The sequence below is a fragment of the Trichomycterus rosablanca genome, chromosome 2, assembly GCF_030014385.1.
Source record: "Trichomycterus rosablanca isolate fTriRos1 chromosome 2, fTriRos1.hap1, whole genome shotgun sequence".
In the NCBI taxonomy this organism is placed as follows: Eukaryota; Metazoa; Chordata; class Actinopteri; order Siluriformes; family Trichomycteridae; genus Trichomycterus; species Trichomycterus rosablanca.
In genome coordinates, this window is record NC_085989.1 from 59,311,903 (window position 1) to 59,324,681 (window position 12,779).

Sequence of the window (12,779 nt, forward strand, 5' to 3'; positions counted from 1 at the left end):
GGCCGAAAACCAACATTGAATGGCCGTGACCTTCGATCCCTCAGGCGGCACTGCATTAAAAACCCACATCATTCAGTAACGGATATTACCACATGTGCTCAGGAACACTTCAGAAAACCATCGTCAGTGAACACAGTTCGTCGCTCCATCTACAAGTGCAAGTTAAAACTCTACCATGCAAAGCGAAAGCCATATATCAACAACACCCAGAAACACCGCCGGCTTCTCTGGGCCCGAGCTCATCTGAGATGGACCGACGCAAAGTGGAAAAGTGTCCTGTGGTCTGACGAGTCCACATTTCAAATTGTTTTTGGAAATCATGGACGTCGTGTCCTCCGGGCCAAAGAGGAAAAGGACTGTCCAGATTGTTATCAGCGCTAAGTTGAAAAGCCAGCATCTCTGATGGTATGGGGGTGTGTTAGTGCCCATGGCAGGGGTAACCTGCACATCTGTGAAGGCACCATTAATGCTGAAAGGTACATCCAGGTTTTGGAGCAACACATGCTGCCATCCAAACAACGTCTTTTTCAGGGACGTCCCTGCTTATTTTAGCAAGACAATGCCAAGCCACCTTCTGCACGTGTTACAACAGCGTGGCTTCGTAGTAAAAGAGTGCGGGTACTAGACTGGCCTGCCTGCAGTCCAGACCTGTCTCCCATTGAAAATGTGTGGCGCATTATGAAGCGCAAAATACGACAACGGAGACCCCGGACTGTTGAGCAACTGAAGTTGTACATCAAGCAAGAATGGAGAAGAATTCCACCTACAAAGCTTCAACAATTAGTGTCCTCAGTTCCCAAACACTTACTGAGTGTTGTTAAAAGGAAAGGTGATGTAACACAGTGGTAAACATGCCCCTGTCCCAACTTCTTTGGAACGTGTTGCAGGCATCAAATTCAAAATGAGTGAATATTTGCAAAAAATAATAAAGTTTATCCGTTTGAAGATTAAATATTTTGTCTTTGTAGTGTATTCAATTGAATATGGGTTGAAAAGGATTTGTAAATGATCGTATTTTGTTTTTATTTATGTTTTACACAACGTCCCAACTTCATTGGAATTGGGGTTGTAATATGTAACAGTTGTTCTGGGCATTGATGTAAACATGATGGTTCGTCACACAGATGACGTGGTAATGAAACGCTCGATCGGCTTTCTAACGACTTCCTGTTTTACTTCACAACCGGGAAAAGTTTGGAGGTTTTTAATTATAAGCACATTTACAAAATAACGGATTCTGTTCCTAATGGGACGCACGCTTATAAATGTAATAGCATCTGGAAGAACAGAAGCTAAGGTAAGCAGCAGTTTTAACTGGAACCTTCTTATTACAGAAATTACATTCATTTACACAATGAGGAGGAAAGTAAAGGCACGAATTAAAATGGCTAAATACACTCGCTAATCTGTTGTTGTTTTTATCTGAACTTCCAGATTATTTCTTTATTTCTACGCTACATTTCCAATATATGTTTTGTGTAAATTATATTGACTCCTGACTAGACTCGGACTCTAGCCTAAAGACTCATGACTTGACTCGGACTCTAGCCTAAAGACTCATGACTTGACTTGGACTCTAGCCTAAAGACTCATGACTTGACTTGGACTATAACCCTGACACTGAAAACAGCTGCTCATAATATGAACCATTTCTAGATGCTGCACCAGTGGTGTAACTAGGAGCTCAAGGGCCCCAGTGCAAAAAAAAATGTTGGGCCCCCTCAACAAATTGCATCTGCTGATAGCTGATCAGAATGAATTAAATGTCACTCAGAAGTTCCACTTCAAGTTTAAATTCCTGCATCTGGTATTTTTACTGCACAGTTTTAGGTCTTTTAATTTTACTTAATGAAAATATTGTAATATAATAATAACAACCTGGCAAGTGCAGCCAATAGGGGGGCAGTGAGGTGAGTGGTTGAGTTCATGTCGTGGAGAATCAATCGTGCAATCAACATCGGACTTCACTACGTCTTGCAACACCTCAACTGCCCTGGGACCTATGTTAGGATCCTGTTTGATCCTGACTTTAGCTCGGCTTTCAACACTGTCAACCCTGGAATTCTGTCCCACAAACTCTCCCAGCTCACTGTGCCCCCTGCCATGTGTCAATGGATTACCAGCTTCCTGACAGGCAGAACACAGCAGGTGAAGCTAGAAGAAGTCACTCCTCACACTCGGACAGTCAGTACTGGTACTCCTCAGGGAAGTGTTATCTCACCACTGCTCTTTTCACTCTACACCAATGATTGCATCTCCAGTGACCCATCTGTGAAACTCTTGAAGTTTGCAGATGATACTACAATCATCAGTCTGATTCTCGACGGAGACGAATCTGCTTACCGGCGAGAGGTCGACCAGCTGGTGCACTGGTGCAATCAGAACAACCTGAACCCAACACGCTCAAGACTGTAGAGATGACAGTGGACTTCAGGAGACACTCACCAGCACGGCTCCCACTCACAATCTCCAGAAGTCCTGTTTCAACTGTGGAGTCCTTCAAGTTTTTGGGCACTATCATTTCCCAGGACCTGAAGTGGGAGTATAAGATCAACTCCACCATCAAGAAAACCCAACAGAGAATGTTCTTTCTGCTGAAAATACGAAAGCTGGGTCTGCCACAGGAGCTGCTAAGACAGTTCTACACTGCGGCCATCGAATCAGTTCTGTGCACTTCTATCACAGTCTGGTTTGGTGCAGCCACAACACAACACAGGAACAGACTGCAGTGACAGGTGGAGTCAGCTGAGAAAATCATTGGTGCTCCTCTGCCCTCTCTCCAGGACTTATATACTTCAAGAACCAAGAAACGGGCAGATAAAATTATCACTGACTCCTCACACCCTGGACATTACTTTATCCAACCCCTCCCCTCCGGCAGGCGCTGTAGGTCAATCCACATTAAAACCACCAGATTCAAGAGCAGTTTCTTCCGACAGGCCTCATCTCCCTCCTAAATAAATAAATAACTGGTAATACAGACCTGAGTGAAACAATATTTACCTGCTGCCAATTGACTACACTGTAGTACTCATCCTACATGTTGTGCACTTTACTGTTTTGTAAATATTTCAGATGATGCTAAATTACATATCTGTATATTGCCTGTATATAATCTTATAGTTTAATAATATAATATAATTTTGTGTTTTTGTGTTTAATGTTTAATGTATACATTGCCTGTACACTGTATTATTACTAGAGAGATACCATCAGCCGGAAACAAATTCCTTGTGTGTATCCACATACTTGGCCAATAAATCTGATTCTCAGGAATGGTGGAGGTGCAGGATGCTTTTAAGTGTGGGGGAAGAAGCTGAAGCTTCTCTTTGGGGGTGTAAAATGAGATTGAACAAACATGAGGGGCCCTTTAAATGTGTGAGGGCCTCAGAACCAAATAGACAGAAGTTAAAGAATAATTCTGCTACAACAATGTAAGTACAGGAGAGCTGCAGTTACACAGTTTAACCGCTAGATGAAGCTGTAAGTACAATTATTACACTGTAGAGCACATCATGTTTTACTTTCACTTTCTTAAGAATGATTTTATTCTATACTGTTATTTTATCTTATAATTTAGTTGCTTTATCATTTAACGTTATTATTAAATGTGTTTATACTTTATCATCTGCATCAACATTTTTATTTGTATTGTTTTTAGGGCTGTCGAAGTTAACGCGTTATTAACGCATTAACGCGAACTCAATTTAACGCGATTTAAAAAAATAGTGCCGTTAACACTAATTCTATACAGGAAAAATTTACCTATACAGGCAGTGAGTGCCATGTAGAATTACATCACGAAGACCCGCATTGTTATGTTTTGTACTTAACCACGAAATACAAATGACACTAGTTATGTGGAGAACGTGTTTGTCTTTATTGTTTAATCCACAACTTGGAGCATCATCACACTTAAACATAACACGCCGTTACCCGCTGCTCACCTGATACACATATCAGCTCAGTGACGTACAGTGGTAACGTGATACGCAGATCACGTAAATGATATACAGTGTATCACAAAAGTGAGTATACCCCTCACATTTCTGCAAATATTTTATTATATATTTTCATGGGACAACACTATAGAACTAAAACTTGGATATAACTTAGAGTAGTCAGTGTACAGCTTGTATAGCAGTGTAGATTTACTGTCTTCTGAAAATAACTCAACACACAGCCATTAATGTCTAAATGGCTGCAACATAAGTGAGTACACCCCACAGTGAACATGTCCAAATTGTGCCCAAAGTGTCAATATTTTGTGTGACCACCATTATTATCCAGCACTGCCTTAACCCTCCTGGGCATGGAATTCACCAGAGCTGCACAGGTTGCTACTGGAATCCTCTTCCACTCCTCCATGATGACATCACGGAGCTGGTGGATGTTAGACACCTTGAACTCCTCCACCTTCCACTTGAGGATGCGCCACAGGTGCTCAATTGGGTTTAGTCCATCACCTTCACCTTCAGCTTCCTCAGCAAGGCAGTTGTCATCTTGGAGGTTGTGTTTGGGGTCGTTATCCTGTTGGAAAACTGCCATGAGGCCCAGTTTTCGAAGGGAGGGGATCATGCTCTGTTTCAGAATGTCACAGTACATGTTGGAATTCATGTTTCCCTCAGTGAACTGCAGCTCCCCAGTGCCAGCAACACTCATGCAGCCCAAGACCATGATGCTACCACCACCATGCTTGACTGTAGACAAGATACAGTTGTCTTGGTACTTCTCACCAGGGCGCCGCCACACATGCTGGACACCATCTGAGCCAAACAAGTTTATCTTGGTCTCGTCAGACCACAGGGCATTCCAGTAATCCATGTTCTTGGACTGCTTGTCTTCAGCAAACTGTTTGCGGGCTTTCTTGTGCGTCAGCTTCCTTCTGGGATGACGACCATGCAGACCGAGTTGATGCAGTGTGCGGCGTATGGTCTGAGCACTGACAGGCTGACCTCCCACGTCTTCAACCTCTGCAGCAATGCTGGCAGCACTCATGTGTCTATTTTTTAAAGCCAACCTCTGAATATGACGCCGAACACGTGGACTCGACTTCTTTGGTCGACCCTGGCGAAGCCTGTTCCGAGTGGAACCTGTCCTGGAAAACCGCTGTATGACCTTGGCCACCATGCTGTAGCTCAGTTTCAGGGTGTTAGCAATCTTCTTATAGCCCAGGCCATCTTTGTGGAGAGCAACAATTCTATTTCTCACATCCTCAGAGAGTTCTTTGCCATGAGGTGCCATGTTGAATATCCAGTGGCCAGTATGAGAGAATTGTACCCAAAACACCAAATTTAACAGCCCTGCTCCCCATTTACACCTGGGACCTTGACACATGACACCAGGGAGGGACAACGACACATTTGGGCACAATTTGGACATGTTCACTGTGGGGTGTACTCACTTATGTTGCCAGCTATTTAGACATTAATGGCTGTGTGTTGAGTTATTTTCAGAAGACAGTAAATCTACACTGCTATACAAGCTGTACACTGACTACTCTAAGTTATATCCAAGTTTCATGTCTATAGTGTTGTCCCATGAAAAGATATAATCAAATATTTGCAGAAATGTGAGCGGTGTACTCACTTTTGTGATACACTGTACACTATATTATACACTATATTATACATTATATTATACACTATATTATACTCTATATTATACACTATATTATACTCTACTATACACTATATTATACACTATATTATACTCTATATTATACACTATATTATACTCTACTATACACTCTACTATACACTATATTATACACTATATTATACTCTACTATACACTATATTATACACTATATTATACATTATATTATACACTATATTATACTCTATATTATACACTATATTATACTCTACTATACACTATATTATACACTATATTATACTCTATATTATACACTATATTATACTCTACTATACACTATATTATACACTATATTATACTCTACTATACACTATATTATACAATATATTATACTCTATATTATACACTATATTATACTCTACTATACACTCTACTATACACTATATTATACACTATATTATACTCTACTATACACTATATTATACACTATATTATACACTATATTATACTCTATATTATACACTATATTATACACTGTATTATACACTATATTATACTCTACTATACACTAAATTATACACTATATTATACACTATATTATACTCTATATTATACACTATATTATACACTGTATTATACACTATATTATACTCTATATTATACACTATATTATACTCTACTATACACTATATTATACACTATATTATACTCTACTATACACTATATTATACACTATATTATACTCTATATTATACACTATATTATACTCTACTATACACTATATTATACACTATATTATACTCTACTATACACTATATTATACACTATATTATACTCTATATTATACACTATATTATACTCTACTATACACTATATTATACACTATATTATACTCTACTATACACTATATTATACACTATATTAAACTCTACTATACACTATATTATACACTATATTATACACTATATTATACACTGTATTATACACTATATTATACACTATATTATACACTGTATTATACATTATATTATACACTATATTATACTCTATATGATACACTATATTATACTCTACTATACACTATATTACACACTATATTATACTCTACTATACACTATATTATACTCTACTATACACTATATTATACACTATATTATACTCTACTATACACTATATTATACACTATATTATACTCTACTATACACTATATTATACACTATATTATACACTATATTATACTCTACTATACACTATATTATACACTATATTATACACTATATTATACTCTATATTATACACTATATTATACTCTACTATACACTATATTATACACTATATTATACTCTACTATACACTATATTATACACTATATTATACTCTACTATACACTATATTATACACTATATTATACACTATATTATACTCTATATTATACACTATATTATACACTATATTATACTCTATATTATACACTATATTATACTCTACTATACACTATATTATACACTATATTAAACTCTACTATACACTATATTATACACTATATTATACACTATATTATACACTATATTATACACTGTATTATACACTATATTATACACTATATTATACACTGTATTATACATTATATTATACACTATATTATACTCTATATTATACACTATATTATACTCTACTATACACTATATTATACACTATATTATACTCTACTATACACTATATTATACACTATATTATACTCTATATTATACTCTATATTATACACTATATTATACACTGTATTATACACTATATTATACTCTATATTATACACTATATTATACTCTACTATACTCTATATTATACACTATATTATACTCTACTATACACTATATTATACACTATATTATACACTATATTATACACTATATTATACACTATATTATACTCTACTATACTCTATATTATACACTATATTATACTCTACTATACACTGTATTATACACTATATTATACTCTATATTATACACTATATTATACTCTACTATACACTATATTATACACTATATTATACTCTATATTATACACTATATTATACACTATATTATACTCTATAATATACACTATATTATACTCTATAATATACACTATATTATACTCTATATTATACATTATATTATACTCTATATTATACACTATATTATACACTATATTATACTCTATATTATACTCTATATTATACACTATATTATACTCTATATTATACATTATATTATACACTATATTATACACTGTATTATATTCTATATTATACTCTATATTATACACTATATTATACTCTATATTATACACTATATTATACTCTATATTATACATTATATTATACACTATATTATACACTGTATTATATTCTATATTATACTGTATATTATACACTATATTATACTCTATATTATACATTATATTATACACTATATTATACACTGTATTATACACTATATTATACTCTATATTATACACTATATTATACACTATATTATACTCTATATTATACTCTATATTATACATTATATTATACTCTATATTATACACTATATTATACTCTATATTATACACTATATTATACTCTATATTATACACTATTATACACTATATTATACTCTATATTATACTCTATTTTATACACTATATTATACACTATATTATACTCTATATTATACACTATATTATACTCTATATTATACACTATATTATACACTATATTATACTCTATATTATACACTATATTATACATTATATTATACTCTATATTATACACTATATTATACACTATATTATACATTATATTATACTCCATATTATACTCTATATTATATACTATATTATACACTATATTATACTCTATATTATACACTATATTATACACTATATTATACTCTATATTATACACTATAATATACACTATATTATACACTATATTATACATTATATTATACTCTATATTATACACTATATTATACACTATATTATACACTATATTATACATTATATTATACATTATATTATACTCCATATTATACTCTATATTATATACTATATTATACACTATATTATACTCTATATTATACACTATATTATACACTATATTATACACTATATTACCAAAAGTATTCACTCGTCTGCCTTCACACGCATATGAACCTGAGTGACTCCCATTCTTAATCCACAGGGTTTAATATGATGTCACCACCCTTTGCAGCTATAACAGCTTCAACTCTTCTGGGAAGGCTTTCCACAAGGTTTAGCAGTGTGTTTATGGGAATTTTTGACCGTTCTTCCAGAAGTGCATTTGTGAGGTCACACTGATGTTGGATGAGAAAGCCTGGCTCACAGTCTTCGCTCTAATTCATCCCAAAGGTGTTCTATCTATCAGGTTGAGGTCAGGACTCTGTTCAGGCCAGTCAAGTTCTTCCACACCAAACTGGTTCATCCACGTCTTTATGGAGCTTGTGCTTTGTGCACTGGTGCGCAGTCATGTTGAAACAGGAAGGGGCCATCCCCAAACTATTCCCACAAAGTCGGGAGCATAAAATTATCCAGAAGCTCTCCACACTGTTCCTGAGCTAATCTGAAGGCCACATGAAGTTTGGAGCTCTGTAGTGATTGACTCTGCAGAAAGTTGGTGACCTCTGTGCACTATGTTCCTCAGCATCCGCTGACCCCGCACGTCATCACTTCATGATTAAGATGATTTCTCAGTGATGTTGTCTGGTTGTGGATCTGAATGGAGATGGAGGAGGAGGTGGGAGAAGATGATGTATGATTTTTATTAAATGATTTTCTTCTGCAGGTTAAATTACTGCAGTATTACAGATGAAGGTTTTACTGCTCTGGCTTCAGCTCTGAAATCAAATCCATCATCACGTCTGAGAGAACTGCAACTGAGCATCAATAATCCAGGAGAATCAGGAGTAAAACTGCTCAAAGATCTACAGGTGGATCCACAATGTAACCTGAAGAAACTACAGTGAGTTACTGTTGATTTATACACAGTCACACCTAAACACACACAAACATACACACACACATGCACACATTACACACACTACACACACTACACACACACTACACACACATGCACACACTACACACACATGCACACATTACACACACATACACACATTACACACACATGCACACACTACACACACATGCACACACTACACACACATTACACACACATGCACACATTACACACACTACACACACTACACACACATGCACACACTACACACACATGCACACATTACACACACTACACCCACATGCACACACTACACACACATGCACACATTACACACACATGCACACACTACACACACATGCACACACTACACACACATTACACACACACACTATACACACACATTACACACTCAAACATACACACACATGCACACATTACACACACATGTACACATTACACACGCTACACACACATGCTCACATTACACACACATGCACACATTACACACACATGCACACACTACACACACATGCACACACTACACACACATTACACACACACACTATACACACACATTACACACTCAAACATACACACACATGCACACATTACACACACATGCACACATTACACACGCTACACACACATGCTCACATTACACACACATGCACACATTACACACACATTACACACACACACACACTACACACACACACACACACTACACACACAATACACACACATGCAGTGTATGTGTATCTTATTGTGGAATCAGAGCTGCTCATTAGCAGAACTTCATCTGTATCAGGGTTCTTCAGTGAACAATGAATCATGTAAAATGTTCTATCATTGTTCCAGCTGGTGTGTGTGTGTGTGTGTGTGTGTGTGTGTGTGTGTGCTGGTGTTTATACTGGTTATGATTGTGTTGAGTCTGATAGGTGACTGAAACATCTGATCATGTCTGATCTCTTCTACAGCTTCTGATTCTAACACATATTGAATTGTAAGAAGATGAAGAGCAGTGAAGATAAACACCATTAGTGAAAAATCTTTTATTACGCTGCACTGTGATGTTTATCTTCAGTAGAGGTTTAGTGTCCTGCTGTCTGTGGTTCAGTTCTGCTCCTCTATTCTGCTCTACCATCTCATCTATCTTCTGTAGAGGTTTAGTGTCCTGCTGTCTGTTGTTCAGTTCTGCTCCTCTATTCTGCTCTACCATCTCATCTATCTTCAGTAGAGGTTTAGTGTCCTGCTGTCTGTTGTTCAGTTCTGCTCCTCTATTCTGCTCTACCATCCCATCTATCTTCTGTAGAGGCTTAGTGTCCTGCTGTCTGTTGTTCAGTTCTGCTCCTCTATTCTGCTCTACCATCTCATCTATCTTCTGTAGAGGCTTAGTGTCCTGCTGTCTGTGGTTCAGTTCTGCTCCTCTATTCTGCTCTACCATCCCATCTATCTTCAGTAGAGGTTTAGTGTCCTGCTGTCTGTTGTTCTGTTCTGCTCCTCTATTCTGCTCTACCATCCCATCTATCTTCTGTAGAGGCTTAGTGTCCTGCTGTCTGTGGTTCAGTTCTGCTCCTCTATTCTGCTCTACCATCCCATCTATCTTCAGTAGAGGTTTAGTGTCCTGCTGTCTGTTGTTCAGTTCTGCTCCTCTATTCTGCTCTACCATCCCATCTATCTTCTGTAGAGGCTTAGTGTCCTGCTGTCTGTTGTTCAGTTCTGCTCCTCTATTCTGCTCTACCATCCCATCTATCTTCAGTAGAGGTTTAGTGTCCTGCTGTCTGTTGTTCAGTTCTGCTCCTCTATTCTGCTCTACCATCCCATCTATCTTCTGTAGAGGCTTAGTGTCCTGCTGTCTGTTGTTCAGTTCTGCTCCTCTATTCTGTTCTACCATCCCATCTATCTTCAGTAGAGGGTTAGTGTCCTGCTGTCTGTTGTTCTGTTCTGCTCCTCTATTCTGCTCTACCATCTCATCTATCTTCTGTAGAGGCTTAGTGTCCTGCTGTCTGTGGTTCAGTTCTGCTCCTCTATTCTGCTCTACCATCCCATCTATCTTCAGTAGAGGTTTAGTGTCCTGCTGTCTGTTGTTCTGTTCTGCTCCTCTATTCTGCTTTACCATCCCATCTATCTTCAGTAGAGGCTTAGTGTCCTGCTGTCTGTTGTTCAGTTCTGCTCCTCTATTCTGCTTTACCATCCCATCTATCTTCAGTAGAGGTTTAGTGTCCTGCTGTCTGTTGTTCAGTTCTGCTCCTCTATTCTGCTCTACCATCCCATCTATCTTCAGTAGAGGTTTAGTGTCCTGCTGTCTGTTGTTCAGTTCTGCTCCTCTATTCTGCTTTACCATCCCATCTATCTTCTGTAGAGGTTTAGTGTCCTGCTGTCTGTTGTTCAGTTCTGCTCCTCTATTCTGCTTTACCATCCCATCTATCTTCTGTAGAGGTTTAGTGTCCTGCTGTCTGTTGTTCAGTTCTGCTCCTCTATTCTGCTCTACCATCTCATCTGTCTTCAGTAGAGGGTTAGTGTCCTGCTGTCTGTTGTTCAGTTCTGCTCCTCTAATCTGCTTTACCATCCCATCTATCTTCAGTAGAGGTTTAGTGTCCTGCTGTCTGTTGTTCAGTTCTGCTCCTCTATTCTGCTTTACCATCCCATCTATCTTCAGTAGAGGTTTAGTGTCCTGCTGTCTGTTGTTCAGTTCTGCTCCTCTATTCTGCTTTACCATCTCATCTATCTTCTGTAGAGGTTTAGTGTCCTGCTGTCTGTTGTTCAGTTCTGCTCCTCTATTCTGCTTTACCATCTCATCTATCTTCTGTAGAGGTTTAGTGTCCTGCTGTCTGTTGTTCAGTTCTGCTCCTCTATTCTGCTTTACCATCTCATCTATCTTCTGTAGAGGTTTAGTGTCCTGCTGTCTGTTGTTCAGTTCTGCTCCTCTATTCTGCTCTACCATCTCATCTATCTTCTGTAGAGGCTTAGTGTCCTGCTGTCTGTTGTTCAGTTCTGCTCCTCTATTCTGCTCTACCATCTCATCTATCTTCAGTAGAGGTTTAGTGTCCTGCTGTCTGTTGTTCAGTTCTGCTCCTCTATTCTGCTCTACCATCCCATCTATCTTCTGTAGAGGCTTAGTGTCCTGCTGTCTGTTGTTCAGTTCTGCTCCTCTATTCTGCTCTACCATCTCATC